This window comes from Crassostrea angulata, chromosome 8 (assembly GCF_025612915.1).
Source record: "Crassostrea angulata isolate pt1a10 chromosome 8, ASM2561291v2, whole genome shotgun sequence".
Classification (NCBI taxonomy): domain Eukaryota; kingdom Metazoa; phylum Mollusca; class Bivalvia; order Ostreida; family Ostreidae; genus Magallana; species Magallana angulata.
In genome coordinates this window covers 14,965,269-14,974,648 of record NC_069118.1, presented here as the reverse complement: position 1 = coordinate 14,974,648, position 9,380 = coordinate 14,965,269, and the positions used below count along the sequence as shown (strand labels likewise).

The 9,380-nt window shown below is 33.8% G+C and overlaps 1 pseudogene; it reads right to left on the bottom strand.

The window, feature by feature from the left end:
• Positions 1-3,912: 3,912 nt before the first annotated feature.
• Positions 3,913-7,715, bottom strand: LOC128160582 (uncharacterized; annotated as a pseudogene).
• Positions 7,716-9,380: the final 1,665 nt, after the last annotated feature.

The window sequence follows — 9,380 nt, the reverse complement described above, 5'->3', positions numbered from 1 at the left end:
AGGCTTGAATGCTGAATCTAAGCCATAGGTTTCGGATGCAGGATGAGGTTTAGTTTTTTGGAGCAGGTCACATGTTTTATAGATGATAGCTTGCATAGTTGATTTAACTATGTTATAAATAAAAGGCAGATGTTGCTTCAGATGCAGAGCCTGATCTCAATTATCAAGGATGCTAAAGAAATATCCAACCGCACTCAAACCTGCTCGATAGATAGATGTGTTTGTTGATAAATGATATTACATTATTCCTATGATATGTATGGTATAATACAATATTGTTTAATATGATACAGTATAATATCATATGTTTTATCATAAAAAGTTACATGATACGATATGATATTGTATCAATTTTTCAGATATTTTTTGATATGATATTGTATCATGATATTGTTATGTATAGTATTGTATATTATGATACAATATTGTAATATATTATATTGTATTATTAACATATTATCACCTGATACTATTACATAAGATATTGCAAAATATAATATTGTATCCTGTGATATAATATTGTATATTCTATGATATTGTATTATACGATATTTTTATGATATGAAATTGGTTTTTGTAATATAGAATTGTATCACATGAAATTGTATTATATGATATTGTAATATTATATAATATCGTATCATACGATATTCTATAATATGATATTGGTTTATAAATGTGAAATATTATCATATCACATGAAAATGTATTATATGATATTGTAAAATATATTATTGTATCATATGATACAATATGTATAGTATGATATTGTATTACATAATATTTTACTTTATCACATAATATTGTATCATTTGATATGATACAATGTTGTATCAAATTATATTGTATCATATGATACACTATCATATTAAGTTTTATGATTCATATGATACAATATGTATAATATAATATTGTATTATATAATATTTTACTTTATCACATAATGTTGTATCATTTGATATTATACAATGTTGTATCGAATTATATTGTATCATATGATACAATATCATATTATATATCAAAAATGAAAACGTATCATACAATATCATACTATATTATACATTATAATAGCATATGTTTCAATGTCAGGATGTATTAAGTAATATGAGATTGTAATATAATACTATATTGTATTATATATTATGATATTGTATTATGTGATCAAATACAATAACGCATTACACAATACAATGTCATATCATATGTTACAATATCATATCTCATCATTGTTTATTACGGTATCTTATTGTATTATATGATATATATTGTAAATATGATAGGATGCAATATTTAATTTTTATATTATTGTATTGATTAATATACGAACGTATGATTATCATATAATTTCTTAACAGATGATATACAATATTGTGTCAAAACAGAATCCATAAATATCCAAGTTCATAACGTATGATTTTCATATAATATGATAAAGATTGTCTCATAAAGGTGATTTCTCATAAGGGTGATGTCTCGTCTCGGTGAGCTTTGTAATCTGTGATTACCTATGTTTAAAACTCCTGTCAAAACAAGCAATGGATACATCAAGCATTAAAGCTTATATGAGGTTAAATTTAGCTGCAGGTCTGTAGCCCCTGGTCTTAAAATATTCAGATGGACGCTAACGTGCCACTCATTCAAAAAAGGTATTTTTTGCGCACAAAAACCTAATTTTGGACTGAATAACCTTATTTACACGGAAGTTCTGTGAAAAAATTGAACCATTAAATTCTTCGTGCAATTAACTACTGATATATTATCTTTACTTGCTTCGGACTTTCTCCGGAACATGATACCGGCCTCAGAAATTGAAGTATGTCAAATTCACATCGAATACATGGGTCGCCATTTTTATATGTAAACAAACTGCAACACTTCACTTTAAGGGTCTAAAGATGGTGTTTAAAAGACTATCAGAGGAAATTTAGGAGACAATATCAGTAGTTAATTGCATGAAAAGCCTAATAGTACTATTTTCCCACAAAATATGATATGCGTATTTAATCAGTCCAAAACCAGCGCTTGTATTTGTTAGCAATAAATACACAAGTATTTTTTTAGTGTGTGACACTAAAGCTCCAAGGTCGTCCATCCGAATATTTTTAGACCGGGAGCTATAAAGCTGCAGCTAGGTTAAATCAATTTAACAAAATGTATTATAAGAGATAAAAACAAACATTGATTACAAATAAGCTTTGAATATTGGCATTGGTAGACGTTTTGTTTGAAAATTAAGAAATCATCCCTTTTCTTTTATTATGATAAAACACAAGTAGCCGGATTATCAAATGCCATTATTTCTTAAATATTTATGATAGAGTTGCCACCAGGATAAAGCTAGCAAGCACTTACAGCAAACACTAAGCTAGAAGCTTGAAATTCAAGCACGAGTCTTTTCATCTCCTCTTTTAAAAACATGAATCGTTTTATGAATTGTTTTATTACAAAAAAGGGTCGACAGTTCAAAATGACGTATGGGTAAAAGTTAGGATATTATCTCCCTATTTTGAAAGGTGAATAAATGAATAGGACACCTGGGTAAGGAAACTTTAGATATCATGATCATGTCCCGCCCTCCGATGTAGATTTTATGGGTAAAACCAGGTAGTTCCCATTGGTTTTGACTCATTTCAGTGGTTTATATTCAAAGGTTAAGGAGAAATTAGTCTTATTTTAACCCTGTAATATTGTGAAATGTTGCAAAGCGACAGAGTTCTGATGAGTTAAATGACCCTTTTAGGTAGCTCGCGGGTTTACCTGCTTGTGAGAAAACCTACCTTTAAAATTTGTCCACGTGATCCATAGGTTTTATAGTTTTATTTCTAAATTTTATTTAAGATTCGTCTGCGCGGTAATAATGTTATTGTGTTTCAAATACAGTGTCATTAATAAAATCAAGCAACGCCATTTCAATGAAATATATAGTAAAATGCACATTTTAATCGAGAAACGCATTGCAAAACTATGCTCCAAACTTTTAAACGATTCAGACGAAATTAATCATACTCAACACAAAAACAGAGGACATAATTATGAATCAATTCATAAAAAAATATCAGTATGTGTTCTCGGCCAATTTTTGGCAAAAAAAACTTTAAAGATTTAAAAGATTTCTCAAAACCTTATATTTTCATTACGACGTTAGCCTGACGTCATCATTTCCTTACTTCTTAGAACACCAAAATTGAAATGCATTTAATGACAAGACTAGCTGTTTAACACATTTTAGAACATGTAAATGCTTATTAGACATTATTGTGAATGTTATCAAATGCAATTAATGTAATGTAAAGACACAGAAAATTGCTATTTTTGTTTTTATGAAAATCTGAGTCAATCAATGCAAAAATAAAATGCCAGGGAACTACTGACATTATAAGTAAGTAATCGTATAAAACAGTTATCTCAAGCCAAAAGAAATATAAGAATTTAAGAAGTACAGATTACGGAAGTTACAAAAAAAAAAGCAAAGTTAATGCATACATTCTATTTTAAAACATGACTTTAAATGGAAGAGTTCTAACGCACACTCATTCTTTATCTTTATAGAACAAAATGTGACAATGAATGTGACATCTTTAAATTTTCAGCACTTGATATTGTGGGCCACGGAAAATATATAAGTCGATCGGTATTCGTTTTACAAGATTTATTAAAATTCCGCAACCTTATTACAATATGCTGCGAGTTCGTTAGTCGGTGGTACGAGCGTCTTGACCGTCGCTCTCCAACTGCCGAATAATTAAACATTGCAACCAATTACATATAGATAACAAAACATTTTTAACAATAGATAATAATAGAAAAGTAAATATAGAGAATTTCTTCAATGAACGGATTACTAAGATAAACTGTGAGTCAATTAAGGGTGTCCGGATCAAAGTCACAACGCCAGTGAAAGGGGAAAAGGTGTCATTTCAGCCCCTTATTATCAAGAACATATCCTTTCTTTGTAGGGACCCGAATAACCCCCTTTTCCCCCTGCCAGCCTAACACCACACAAGATATCTTACACTCCTCAACGAAAGGCTGCCATACAGGCACTGGTTGTCTATATGGAAGAATGCATGTACATACAGGAATTTCTTGTTCCTTCAAAAATGATAAAATTGGAAAAACCATACCAAATGGAAGAAATACATAGGGGTTCAACTCCTTTCGAATATTTTGTGCGAACACATCAACCCCTGCAGTGAATGGCATTGGACATGGTGTAAAATGACGCAATACCCCACCCCCCTTGGCCTTCATTGAATTAGAATCACTTGCCATTAAATCAACAGTGTGGGGACCAAATACTTTTTCCACTATACCCCAAGTCTTCCCATCCAACATTGAGTCAGCATAACTAATCTGTCTCGAAAGTGCATCAGCCTCATTTAACTTCGAAGGAACAAACTGTAAATTTAACTCAAATTTCAACTTCAAAGTCAAAGAAAAAATACATTCTGTAATACAGTTCAACGCCCTGTCCTTTCCCCCCTGGTTCTGCCAGACACTAAGTACAGCCATGTTATCTGTGAGTACATGTACTCTAGAATTAGCTAAGTTCTCTCAAAGAGCCAATAACACCTTATGAACACGATCCGCCTCCTTTAAATGAATAGGTCTTTGATCATTCTCTTCCCAAAAATCACTAATCTCATACCTATTCCTACCCTGCTCTACCACTGCCCCGTACTTGTACAAGGATGCATCTGAAGACAACATAACCTGCTGATGACACTCACTTCTCCACTGACAACAACCTTCCCAAGAATCTAGAAAACGCCAATGTTCTAATTCCTCCCTCAGCTCATCAGTCAAACACACATGCTTACTACTTTTTACAGCTCTAGAAATTGCCAAGTTAACCTCCCTACAAAACAGCCTACAACCAGGAACTGCAAGGCCCATTGATATACATTTACCAGCAAATCGCTGAAGAGTTTTCACAGTAAGTTCTTTTGAACCAAGAATACTTTCTCTCAAATCAGCAAATTTCAACTTCTTGCACTCTGGCAAAATATAAGCTTGTTTTTTGGATCCACCAAAAAACCCAGAAACTTGACACATGCCAATGGAACAAACGAGCATTTCCCCAAGGCCAAAGTATAACTCAACCTTGTCAACACTTTGACTAATATGTATGCGACCTTACAACCTTCTACATATGGGTCCACAGCACCAGAGACATTCGCAATAGCCAACCTGTCATCAATATATTGTACAGTACTTATAGACCGACTCCGAAGGTATGACGTAGCAACCATCACAATGGTCTGGTATATAAAAGGCGATGCCTTGAACCCGAAAGGAATTACCGTATACACCATAACATAACCACCAAAAATAAGCCCAAAGTATCCCTGAGAATCATTAAACAACCTAACATGATCGTATCCAGATTTTCATCTGTCGTTATCAGAAATGCATCACACCCTACAAGCCTATGAACATCTCTCAAAGTCTCCAGCTGAAAGGGAAGATCCTTCACCCAGAGATTCAAAAATCTGTCATCATGACATAGTCTTGGTTTACTTGTTTCAATTGTCAACGGCATCACAATATGGGGCATCTCACACTCACGTGCATCGACTTTACCAAGCACTCTTATAGCACCTGACCTTATCTTTTCATACAAAACATCACAAATAAAAGCATGATACTTTTTACATAAAGCAGAGTTAGGGAATACAGCACTTGGGGGCAACTCAGAATCAAATGACTTTCCACGAAAATTCCCTTTAAAACGAGTAAAAAACTCTGTCACATCCACTCCCTCTGTAAGCCACTTTCTCACCCTCAATATCGTATTTCCATTCACTCCACTCCTCTCTAACACATATTCCCAGGCCGAAACATTTTTACCCAACTGTCTTGCAATAAATGAATCTGGACTATATACCAGCAACTGGTTCATATCAAAATCAGAACCTTCAATTACAGATTCTGCACTAACTTGGTGGGTTGCAAGTGAAGGAGTCCCACCACTGATTGTCACCCATTCTCCCTTCTGACGAGGAACTATTCGCATGGGATTAAATTCTACCATCTTGTCAAACTCAGCAGTAACCTGATTATCATTAATCAACACTGACGCTCCATTATCCTCCTACAAATTAAAATCATAATCCATTTAAAGGTCATATGGTGACAATCATAGTGGAACTCCTTCACTTAACAACCCACGTGGACTTGGTCCACTAAGGCATCAGGGTCCTCGAGTTGCAAGATCAGGAATTCTTATGCATGTATGATATATAACAAACAATCAAGTTCCATCAAAACATTTGATGTGTCACTTTAACTATAATAACCATCTTCATCAAAAAATATATGTGTATCTTTCACTACAGCCATTTACAATTCTTCCAGCTGCATAAATCAATCAAAGCAAAATTAAGTTCATAAGTGAACCTTGAATGAACAAAATCCTGTTACAAAATTGTATCCTTACAATTAAATGCACAAAATTCCATACATATGTATTCTCAATTCACTTTCTCCTAGCAGCCTTCATCAACTCACAATCTTTAACTAGATGTTGTGTCGAATCACAAAAATGACAAGCTAACCTACTAGCATTCCTTCTTCCCATACCTCCCATTGGTCTGTAACCCTGCGGCCTTGAATAAGTACCAAAGTTTGAAAATGGATGAAATGGATAAGGCTGAAAACCAAGGGCACCTAGAAGAGGCGTTGAATACATAGGGTACAGTCCAGCTAATGGAGAATTTGAACCTTTAGAACCTTGATCTTGTTCCATCTCACCCCTCATCTTCACACCCTCACATTTAGACCCCAAGTTTTGTCCTTCTTTAATACATTTATTAACTGCTTTTGACACCAGATCAGCTCCCTGCCCCCTAGAACTGTAAGACATAAATTCGCGATATTCACTTTCCCTTGCAGACGACCACACTGCCTATACAATTCTTCATATACTTCCATATCTTTATCCCCCAACTTTCTACTTAAGCGAGCTAATTCATCAAGAGTTATTAATATCAGAGGTTCACTAGGGTTCTTCTGAGCAGCTAAAGCTTTAACCCTCTCCTTCACCTTCGAAACATCCTCCTTCTCCAACTTCTCGAGCATCAGCAGTCTCCTTTCCATGTCATCAATCGTCTTTCTCTTTTTCACTAGGGTAGCCTCATTCTAAAATAAACAGGATTTGCTCAATTTTTTAATTATTTTTTTTCCCACACACACACATACAATATATTAGACACAGTACCTCCACAGTATTGTCTTCAGTCTGATTCTGTCTCTCTGCAGGAGCACCAGACGTCCTTTGGGCTGCCCCCTTTCATTCTGCTAGTACACAATAGTGCAACAGTAACTTTGCTGCATCATAATCTCGAATATCTTTCCCTACAAGACAGACTTTGCACGTAACAATATCAACTAGACACATAATAGTGATAATACCACTATTACATCAATATAATTAAACCAGATTAAGTGCTCAAGACTAAATATCGCCCATGCTAATCTATTCAAGTACACAGTTTACCTGCTAACTCCAACAACTCATCCATGGATTCCCTCGTAATCTCCATCACTGCTTTGGCGATATCCCTCAACTGCAGCGCCTCCGTGCGCTTCCCGACACTTATCCTCGCCAACTCCTTAACATTTTCCAACCGCCCATCCTTTACTTTCCTGATTACAGGTAACAGAGTAAGCCCCTTCAGACTACGTCTCTTCTTTAAAACTACCGGCTGAACCATCTAAAATATTAACAATCATGACGTAAGCATTCATGCTCGACCCGAACTTTACCCTCCGGATAAATACGGATAAACGAAGTATATAATATACAGGCATAAGATAAAATTTCACGCTTCCTACATTGTAGTCAATATCTACATTCTTCTCTAATCATATATAAAATGCATTTGAATGAAAACCCAGCTTAGATATTCCAATTTCACACAAAACGCCGCTCCACGGCATGTCTCATATCATTTAATGACCACTAGCTGGCCCTGCCATATTCCAAATACAATCCAGTTCAAATCTGCGACATCCAACAGTCACATTAACTAAAATATTCTCTAAAGATATCCAACAATCTTGAGACCATAAATTTCATCAAGCCTCCAACGGCATATAATGTAAAATAAAATATTACCTTCCTCTCGATCTGCTGTCTGCTCTCACCATCAAACAGCGAAAAGGAATGACGTCACTTCGGTAGCACGTGATTTCACTTGTGATATAAAAGTAACTCAACTATTTTATACACATAAGACTTTACGTAGTAAAAAGCGTAATACATTTTTTTGGATATCTCATGAAATACACATTCAAATTAAACTGGAACTCGTATATCATGTAGACTACACAGACGATTTGTCTTCATATGTTTTTTTGCCTGCCTTTTGAAATGTGTAAATAGAAGTTTTAAATTATAGTTAAATACGTTTTTCTAAAGAAAAGATTGTAAATAGATATTGTTACAAAATATTGATATAGGATACGATATTTTGGAAACTTGTACATGTAGATACGATAATAAACTTTGTCTGAAAATTCTAAACTAAATTATCTTTTAATTTTTGATTAACTTTCACTTATATCATCAGACATTTAATCTAAACCTAAGTTATACAGCTCATCATTTTAGTTCACATTTCAAATATTATTGCTGAAAACAACATTTTTGTAAAGTTCTTTTAAAATACAATAAACAGTATTTTAAATTTTGGACCAGTATTTTTAAATTCTTCATTTTTTATTTCTTTCTAATGTAAAGAGGAAATCTTTCGAATTTACAATACACTGAAATAGCGTTAGTTCTTTTGTTAACACTTAAAATGTTCTTCCCAAAAATGAGGTATATCTTTTCAATGAATGAAGCTTTGTGGAAATCCCAAATTTCAAAAGCATATATTAATCAAAGTACTAAAGAACTGAGAGGTGGGTTCATTTGATATGTCTTTATGCACTCTCTCTCTCTCTCTCTCTCTCTCTCTCTCTCTCTCTCTCTCTCTCTCTCTCTCTCTCTCTCTCTCTCTCTCTCTCTTATAATGTCAAACAAAGCGTCAGAGAGCAACTAAATTTTGTAAGCAACCATTAACGAAAAAATTTCTGTCTACTTGAAAAGATCAACATTGCATGGCATTTAAAATCGAGTGTTATAAAATCAATCCCCATTTCTTCAACAAGCAGCCGAATATCCATGCTTTGTAAAGCAGTTCATAGAAATTAATGCGCATTGTACAGGTATATGTGCTAAAAAAGCATAGTCTTGTTTTTAAAACACGTTATTGGTAAGAATCGCTATTTTTATTAGCAAACAGGTTTTATAATAAATGGCTCTCTGTGTACATGTAACTATTTAGAAAAGCGGAAGCTTTTAATTTGACGCTGTTCGGTATTTTGTTTACTTT